Here is a 9,085-nt window from a genome sequence, read left to right as displayed (position 1 = left end):
AATTATCACTATATCATATTCATGTCACTTTCAGGACATTCATTCTTTTTGACGCTAAAGGTCCATTTTTCTGTAAAATTTCTGAGTTATACAGTCATATTATGGTACTTGTAGCTTTGCACCTTTAAATGCTTGAAGGAATGAAATTAAAAAATAAATAAATTTGGTATCGATACATCATACCTTTGGCATTTATCGCATTTCTTTTGATCTCTTCAGCAGCTTCTTTCATGTGTGTCCAGAAATAACATTGGGATCTTGCCTGTTCAGCTAGAGACATTTCTCCGGCATGGTTACCACAATCTCCTTACTGTATTTCATCTAGGATTTGTTCTCCCTTCTTTTCGGCTACACATTGAGTAGTGGCCCAAATTATATTTTTCTGTACATGTCACCATCTTGAACTTGATATCTGGCTTCTTTGGTTTTATTCTTTTTTGCCTCTTGGGGGTCATCTGGTAATGTTTTGGACTCAATGTAGCTAAAAATACCCTTCATCCAGGTTCCTTTTACTTCAACTGAGGTTACGTTCGAGTTTTGAGTCATCGCACCATCTGTGTCTAGCTCATTGACAGCTGACCTTTCAAAGATTCCAATCTTGATTGTCCTTTGACAAGCTCCGCGTATGACTGAACCCATGAAAGTCAAGGCATCTGCATGTCGCATTTTATTGATTTGTATCTTTCTGATATTAATATCAAATTTGGATATTAGAGTGTTAACTTTTCTCTTGTATTTCGCCATCGAAATATCTCTTGTTTCAAATTGACCTTCTACCTGCTATATATTCAGTCGAGAGACACTGAAAAGTATATACTCTTTTAGCTCTCTGTAGCTAGTACTCCCTAGAGAAGCTCTTCATATTCTGCCTGATTATTTGTTGGACTAAAATCCAATGCATATGAAAATTCGATGAAGTTGTTTTCTTGTGTGATATAATTACTCATCTCTACTTCCTTTTCTGTTTGATGCGTCATTAACAAAAAAATTCACACTCCAGGTGTGTCAAGTGATGAGTCTTCATAATCTGGTATATTCTCAGGTTCTGGATGCACTTCTGGATGATCTCCGTTGAACATTGGATTGAAGTCTCGGCCTTCAACTTGGAAATCAGCTGCAACTTGTTGATAAATGCATAATTTACTATACTTTTTTTATCAATTACGTGCTTGTATTTGCTATGTTTCTTTCATATTACCTTTTGTTACTCTGTTTTCTTTTGTTTGTCTTATTTAGGTAGAATCATCCAAAAGGAGCGAAAAGAGTGTTAAAACGGACATAAACGTGAGTGTGGACTAAGGACCAGGAGGAACTCGACCAAATTCAGGAGTATCCAACACAATGTTATAGAGATGAAGAGACGAAAATAACACAAAAATAAATAGATAGTTCCGAGTTCATATGCATATTTTATGGGAAAAACAATTTGAGGATCAACTAGGGACTGAGCCATACCTATTTCGGGATCTATGGTAGTACCGATAACCACCTCCAAAAAGTTACAAAAATACTTTTCAAATATAGAAAACGTATTTCCGAAGTATGTCCAAACCCTAATATTGTTAGGGATATTTAAGGATATCTCCAAATACTTTTCAAGAGGTATGAGACATGTTTTATCAAGATCCAAAGAAGCGAAAGCTAGGGTTTTGAGTTCTTCTAACATCAAATCTATTTCTATTTGAGTATCTCTTTTGTATATCATGGGTTTCACTAAATCCATGAGTAGCTAAACTCTTATTTTATTGAGGATGAATTCTAAGTTCTAAACATGATTTGATTCAATATATGAACAGGGTAGCTAAACGCTGTGCAGAGCTAAACTTTTCCAGTTTTTGTTTCTTTGGGAAAATATTTTCAACAGGGTACTCTGTGACCACTATTATCGTTCAAGAAGTATGGTCTTAGTTTTATTAATGAGAAATAAATATCAAAGATTACCTTTTATAGTTGTGAGTATCTTGACTCCGGTGCTGTCAGTGACTTGATGATGCAGTAGATTGGCTTCTCTTTATTGTCTTCTACTCTTAGTAATACTGCACTTTGAGTGGTTGCAATATAGATATGGAGCTCTTCACCTCTGACTGGGGTTGGTAAGATAGGAGTAGATAAAAGTAATCTTTAATATTATTAAGTTCTACCTGGAATTCTTCGCTCCAAGGAAAGTCTTGATGCTTGAGAAGTAAGTTGATTAGTGGTTTGCACTTGTATGACAGTCTTGAAATGAATATGTTTAGTACTGACAGTTTTCCTGCCAATTGTTGTATCTATTTTTTGTAGGTTGGAGGTTTCATCTTAATAATTGCTCTGATCTTCAGCGGATCAACTTCTATACCTTTTCTAGTGACCATGATGCTCAGGAATTTCCCACTTATAAGAGGGTAAAAAATGATTCTGCTGAAAGTAGTAAATTGGTTGTGTTGATAAGAAACAAATCTAAACCTTAAACAAAATGTATTGCACATGAGTACTTTAGATTCGAGAGATCAATCTGTACAATTATGGCCTAAACCAAGAAATGACCATTCCAGTCTTACTTCGTTCACAAAATAAAGAAGAAGGGTTTGTCTTAGGGAGGGAAGCAGAGAAGGTGTTGAGACCAGGATTATGAACTCTGCAAGGTGTGATTGTTTATGACTGAAATTCAGAAAAAATGGAACTTGCTTGCCTGGCGAAAGTGATATTCTCTGTATTCTCTGAATACTTGTATGTTGTCCAAAAAAGAAAAATTGAAAATCTTTTTTTATATCAAGTCATGATCAATCACCCTGATCTCTTAGGAAGTGGGAGTTATGAAGTAGTGGGGATCATGGGTGAATGGTGAAAAACCGTGTCTTATGGTTATGGGAAGACTGGACGGTTTGTGCTCCCACTACTCCTCCACTTGTCTGTTATTCCATTTTTTCTGCTCCCACTACTCCTTCACTTGTCACCATAACATAAATCGTGTCTTATGGTTATGGTGAAAAACCTGTCTGCTCCCACTACTCCTCCACCTTTCTCTTAATGGGCGCGTTGCACCCGCATATGCTGTAAACCGCCAGACCAATACCCTAATGAACATCCCCCAGTTGTGATATGTTTGATGTCTCAAGTATTTTGGTAGAAAATAGAACTTAGTCATGAATAGCGTGATTTATATTACTAAGGATGCCAGGTAAAAGCCTACTCATAAAATTTTATTTACTTGGATGAGGCCCATATGTCTCAAGTAAGTCAAGTTATAAGAATGGGACTTTACGCGAATGGTACTCAAAAATAGCACACAATGATTATAAGCAGGCATCTCAAAAACATTTGACGGATGTAAGACATCATTGTATATAACCTGCCAGGCTCAGTCGTGAAGATTTTAATTAGTTTTAGAAAAATTCCTAGCACATGCGACCCACATGGTCAGTCGCATGTGCAATTGCCACGCTTTTAGGGAAGCCTGACCAGCCTACTCTGATCGATCGTGGATGGCTGAACAAGACGACTAGGGACAATGTGATTGGTCCATGAGGAAGAAGTACGACTTGTAGAAATCATGGGACCTCCTTTTTCACCCAGGTCTTAATCTAGACCGGACAAATTGGCCAGCCAAGTTGGGTGGTTGAGATCGAATTGCGACAATCAAGGGTTGTAGTTGATCTAATTAAGATGCCTCTATGCCACTCGACCATCCCACCTTGGTTGATGATCCAGGGAAAAGTATATATGTTGCAGGCATTCTGACTGGCTGAAATGGTAGTACGACGACAGGTCAACACCCTCGCACTTGCTTGATTGCGCCGAGATGAATTTAGACCTGCTAACTCAACCGGCCAAGTTGGACAGTCATGCATATATATCAAGACATATGGTCTCATAACCACATTATCTGACCTCTTGAATGAAATAGTGAATGCAAGTTTATGTCAATATATGAAGAAATTCGTGAAATTTCGTAGTCAGAAAATTCAGATGTGAGACCCTTCACTAAAACTGCTATAGAATTCTCATACGAACTCGGATTTTGATGATACGCACCTCCACTCTTATCAGAAAGGAATTTCCTATATTCGTTAGCGGGAATATTTATGTTTTGAGCTCGTTTAGGAGGTGTGAACAACCCGACAGTAAAAACTCAGGAAGAATTTAGGAGGAATTCTGTCAGTTTTCAGTCATGACCTAGCTCGCCTTTTAAGCTGTATCTTTTAGCTCTTTAATCTGATTGATGTGATGTTTTAGTATGTTTTACTAGACATCCATACAAAACCTTTGGAATATAGATCATATTAAAATTATTTACCAATTTCTCCCAGTTGTTCGTCCAATCTTTGGTGACCTTTTGGATATCGTCTGACCAAGTTGAAGAGATATGATTGATCGGTGTGAATCCAAGTTGTTAGGTCAGATTCGAGTGTTCTGATTGGTCAGAATGGAAGAGGGATGACATGTGAGGACCATGAGACATTCTTGGTCGGTCATGAGAGGAGATAGACTAGTTAGATTGGCCGGAGTATAGCAGGTAGGATGTAAGCGATCTGATTGGCTGAAATAATAGAGGGGCCCGTCAGTTGCTAATATGGAGCTTGCTTCTTAGAAGAAATGTGATTGGCCGATGGAAATAGGGATGATGGACAAAAAATTGGGGAAAGTACGATCGGTTAGAGAGGTACAAGTTAGGGAAAATTGATCGGCCAAGTGGCGCGGCTATGCCCTCTTTGCTACCGTCCATATTAGTCACAGTTTCCCTTTTCTTCATATTTTCCCACTTTTGGTAGGATTTACTCCTACTAGCTCCATGATGAATCGGTTTCCTACCTTTTCTAGGTTTAGTCTCGACCAATAGGGATTGAGATATCGTGCAGGCTCCAGTTTTGAGCAAAACCCTAATTTTTTGCAGGTTGGCACAAAATTAGGTTAAAAATTGAAATTTTGCAAACTGATGCAAAATCAATCAATTTAGATATTTTGTATACTAACACAAAATTATTAATTTTTTTACTCTTACGAGCAGCGCAGCTTACAGCTTGCATTTGATCAAGTACCTCCGTGCACATCTCAATCTAGACACTTCGGGAAATTAATGTCACTCAGCTAAGAATAAAATTTAATCATCATATCATGCCAAAATTGAGAGTTCAGCTAAGAAAACAACATATAATAGATACTCAGCAAGATTCGGGATTAGTGAATAATGCAGGTAGGAGCTTATTATGTAGCAGGCTCCGGCATTAGCGAATAATGCATCTAGGAGCTTAAATACTCATTAGGCTCTATAGTAGTGAAAAATTCATCTATGAGCTTGAGTTTCAATACAATATGAAGAGAGGCATACACACTCATCAGATTTTGACATATTCTTCAAATTCCTTGCGGAATATAGACATATCAAGGTCTACTACTTCTGATACTGGGTCAGGTATATTGACTTTTACAGTTTTTTCCCTAAACTAAAAAACCACCATCAACATTAAGTCCCCTGCTTAGCACGTAACATTGACATTGTTGCGGGGTACGCACTAGATGGTGACAGACGAAAAATAAAATTAATAAAATGAAGTAGATAAATGTTACCAGAAAGATATCAGTTGGTTTTGAACCTTGGTTATCGTACTGGTGAAGCAGCTATCAATCAGGGGCTACTAACAATATATCGTTCTTGCTCATCGAACATCAATGATAGGAAAAAAGAAAGCGAGCATGTCCGGTCAGAGCTCAACCGGGTTTCCCTGGTCCCGTACGTGTGAGCGAAAGGAAAAAGCCCTTTCCGGACTTAGAAATTTGACGGGTATAAAGGGAGATTTTGATCTTTCCTGTTTTGCACGAACAACAGGAACAACCCCATCATCGTGTACGCCAACCAGCAGCAAGGTAAGTTCATCTCGTCTTCGTCTTTTTTTTGTTGTTGTTTTTTGCTGCAAGTCGTATTAACTTATCAACTCCATTAGCATATAGAAGCATCCCTTCCATTAATATTGTTGGTAACAACAATTAGTTGAGTTTTGACAATGGAAGCATGACAAGTATCAGCAGCTGATCGAATTTTATATAATAGTAAGAAGGTTATCGTTCACTCGAACTTGATGAGATTGATTTTTAAGGTTGAGTTAAAGAAAATAATAAAACTAGCAAAAATACAAAAAAAAAATGAGTAACAAGATGGAGGGACACTGGGACTCGGGATTTCACCAAACAACAATTTTATGCGGTTCAAATATCAATTTTAAACAATAATAGCTCATAAAAATTCATTAACTCTAATTCATTACCTAAAGTAGATTTCGAAAATAATGGATGTAAATCTAACGCATGGGATATCAAAACATTTAAGAAAGCATAACCCATCAATTGAAATGACAACCATTCAACTAAAATCGTAAAGTCATAATAAAATTAATATAATTACCACATTCATGAGATTTAGTTCCCTCCATCGTCCCAGAAATGGGGTCTAGCTTCTCATGATAATACCAGAGACGATAATATGATTAAATATATTTATTTTATTAATCACCATTGGAGTTCTCACAATAAACCGTACAATCCTTTTTCTAAAATAATAATAATCAGAAACAGCAGAAAATAGAATTAAAAATATTAAACTCCAAATGAAATAACGCTCTTGGCTCCGGACTGCCCGCCTCCCCAAATGTGCTCTCTAGTTCTCTATTTATACACACAAATACACATTACTCAAATATATTCTTCCATAACTCCAAAATATTCTTCTTTTTAATTAAAAATATCTTCAGAATTTTTTCCTTCTATTTATTCTATATATTTCTTTACTAAATCCATATCTTCTTTAATTCGCAGAATAAAATCTAAGATAAAATCATCTAAGGATATCTTTCTTGTTTAATACAAGATAACTTCCTTTTTCTTCAAAACTTCATGTTTATAAGGCAAGAAGATATTCTTATCTTAAAGGTAATAAATTCTTTACCGTTGACACCAAATTTCCCGCCAATTTTTCTTTTCAAATCAAGGAAGAAGATGGAGTCCCCTTAACCAGTGATGGGTGCGATTAGCAGCTGGCTCCCTGGGGTGCCCCTTATCAGTTAGGTGCCCCTTATCAGTTAGGTGCCCCTTATCCAAAATTGAGATTCCGAATAACCTGTGTCCTCCGGGTGCCTATACCAACTTTTCGAGCCGAATTTTCCAAAAATACCTACAAACACATAAAACACCATAATAAGTAGAAAATCGAGTACCAACAATACTGGAAATTGAGGACAATTCGGTCACAAAAATGTGTCTATCAAATACCTCCAAACTTATTATTTGCTAGTCCTCGAGCAAATCTAATCTAGAAAAATAAAAATGACTACACTTAGCACGTGCAGCAAGTCGTTAAACCGCTAGGTGGTCCTAGCGGCGGAATGTTGTCTCCGGAGGGTTTACCAGAGGTGTACCCACAAAACCTTTACTCCGGACCCTAGCTATCTACGTAAAACCTTGGAAAGCACTAAAGAATCTCCTTGGTTGGCATACTCTCATTGAATACAGGAGGAAGTACCCTGATGCGAAATTCCAATTGATGTACACGAGTTTGCACTCAAGCATACTAAAATTCATATAAGTGACAGAGCTCTACTCAGATAGTTTCTGTACATCATAACCGGAGTCAACCAATCACATGGAAAGATTAAGAAAATGGATGTAGAGAAAAACATAGATGGTTTTGATGTTAACTAAGGTGAACCTATCCTAATGGACTGAGATACCAGTCTGACTAATATCCAAGGGAACGAGCGGGTGATAATCCTAATTCTAGGTCAACACAACTGACATATACAAGGGCTCCAGTGGTCGACTTTATTGAATTTATTCTGGTTGGTCTGGTCTCATTTTTTTTTTTGTATCTCAATCACTCTATTTCACCCAATCACTTATAAGAAAATAAAAACAGAAGGTGAAAAGGATTCAACGAGATATGGCGAAACTACCATGTTTTTTTTTTTTAAATTCTAACACCTGAGCTCTGTGCTTTTATGAATAGACTCTTTAGATGTTTCCATCTAATCAGATTGGTTCCTCAACTCCTATAACCAAGATGATTCCATCCACTTAGATTGGTTAGTGCCATCCTTAATAAACATAAATTTCTAGGCTCTGGAGTTTATTTATTGCAACTAAAAAGTTTCTCCAGTACCCCCAAACTTAAATCTAACATTGTCCTCAATGTTCTAAAGATAAAATTAAAAGAATATGAACAAGTAGAAATTGTTACCATTTGAAGCAAAAAAGTTAAGGAAAGATATTACCGTATTGCATGAGATTGGGTTACCTCCCAAGAAATGCTAAGTTTAACGTCTTCAGCCAGACCAAGAAAGGATCAGTCACCTTATAGAATCATAAATCAATAGCCGGAATAACTGCGGATCACCAAAACCAAAGGAATCTGCAACATGCCAATAAAATTAACAAATAAAGCACAACCTTGTCTAGTTTCCTGTTTAAGACAACTACATCTAGCTGTGGTTCATGTTCAGGTTCTACAACAGGGTCTAGATAAAATATTTCCATGGGTTGCATTTTCTCATAAGTTAGATCTGAATGTTCAGGTTCTAGAGTCTGGAAAACTCAAATAAAAACTTAGAAGCACATAATAATAACCTGAATAACTGGGGATCCTCTAAGTCAATCAGATTTGACTCACACATCTGACCACAATAAGAGTGGTGGTGTTCCTTAAACAACTTTGTCGACCCTAATCTCCTAAAGTAATTAGGTTTAGTCTCAAAACTCAATAACTGACAAATTTCAAATTCAAACGTTCCCACAATTGGAATAAAATTTTTTGGTGGGAAAAAAAAATCAATCTGGGTATCATAGACTGGGTAAACCACATAATCCAGAGGATGGGTTTCTAACAACTGAACTTCTTTCTGGACATTATTAGGTTCGGGAGATCTAGTATGACGGTAATCTGGCACAATGGTTGAGGCACATATATCAAGTCCCAAGTGAGGGAAACTTGTAAGAGTTAACGCACACACATAATGATAATCACCCCCAAACTTAGAGTTTTCAGTGTCTCTAGAAAGACTAGTCACAACTTCCCTAATTTCTAGGTCATCAGATTCCTGGAAATGGTCAATTGATTCTTCTA

Source organism: Papaver somniferum, unplaced genomic scaffold (assembly GCF_003573695.1).
Source record: "Papaver somniferum cultivar HN1 unplaced genomic scaffold, ASM357369v1 unplaced-scaffold_137, whole genome shotgun sequence".
NCBI classification, from domain to species: Eukaryota; Viridiplantae; Streptophyta; class Magnoliopsida; order Ranunculales; family Papaveraceae; genus Papaver; species Papaver somniferum.
Note: the sequence above shows the minus strand (reverse complement) of the source record.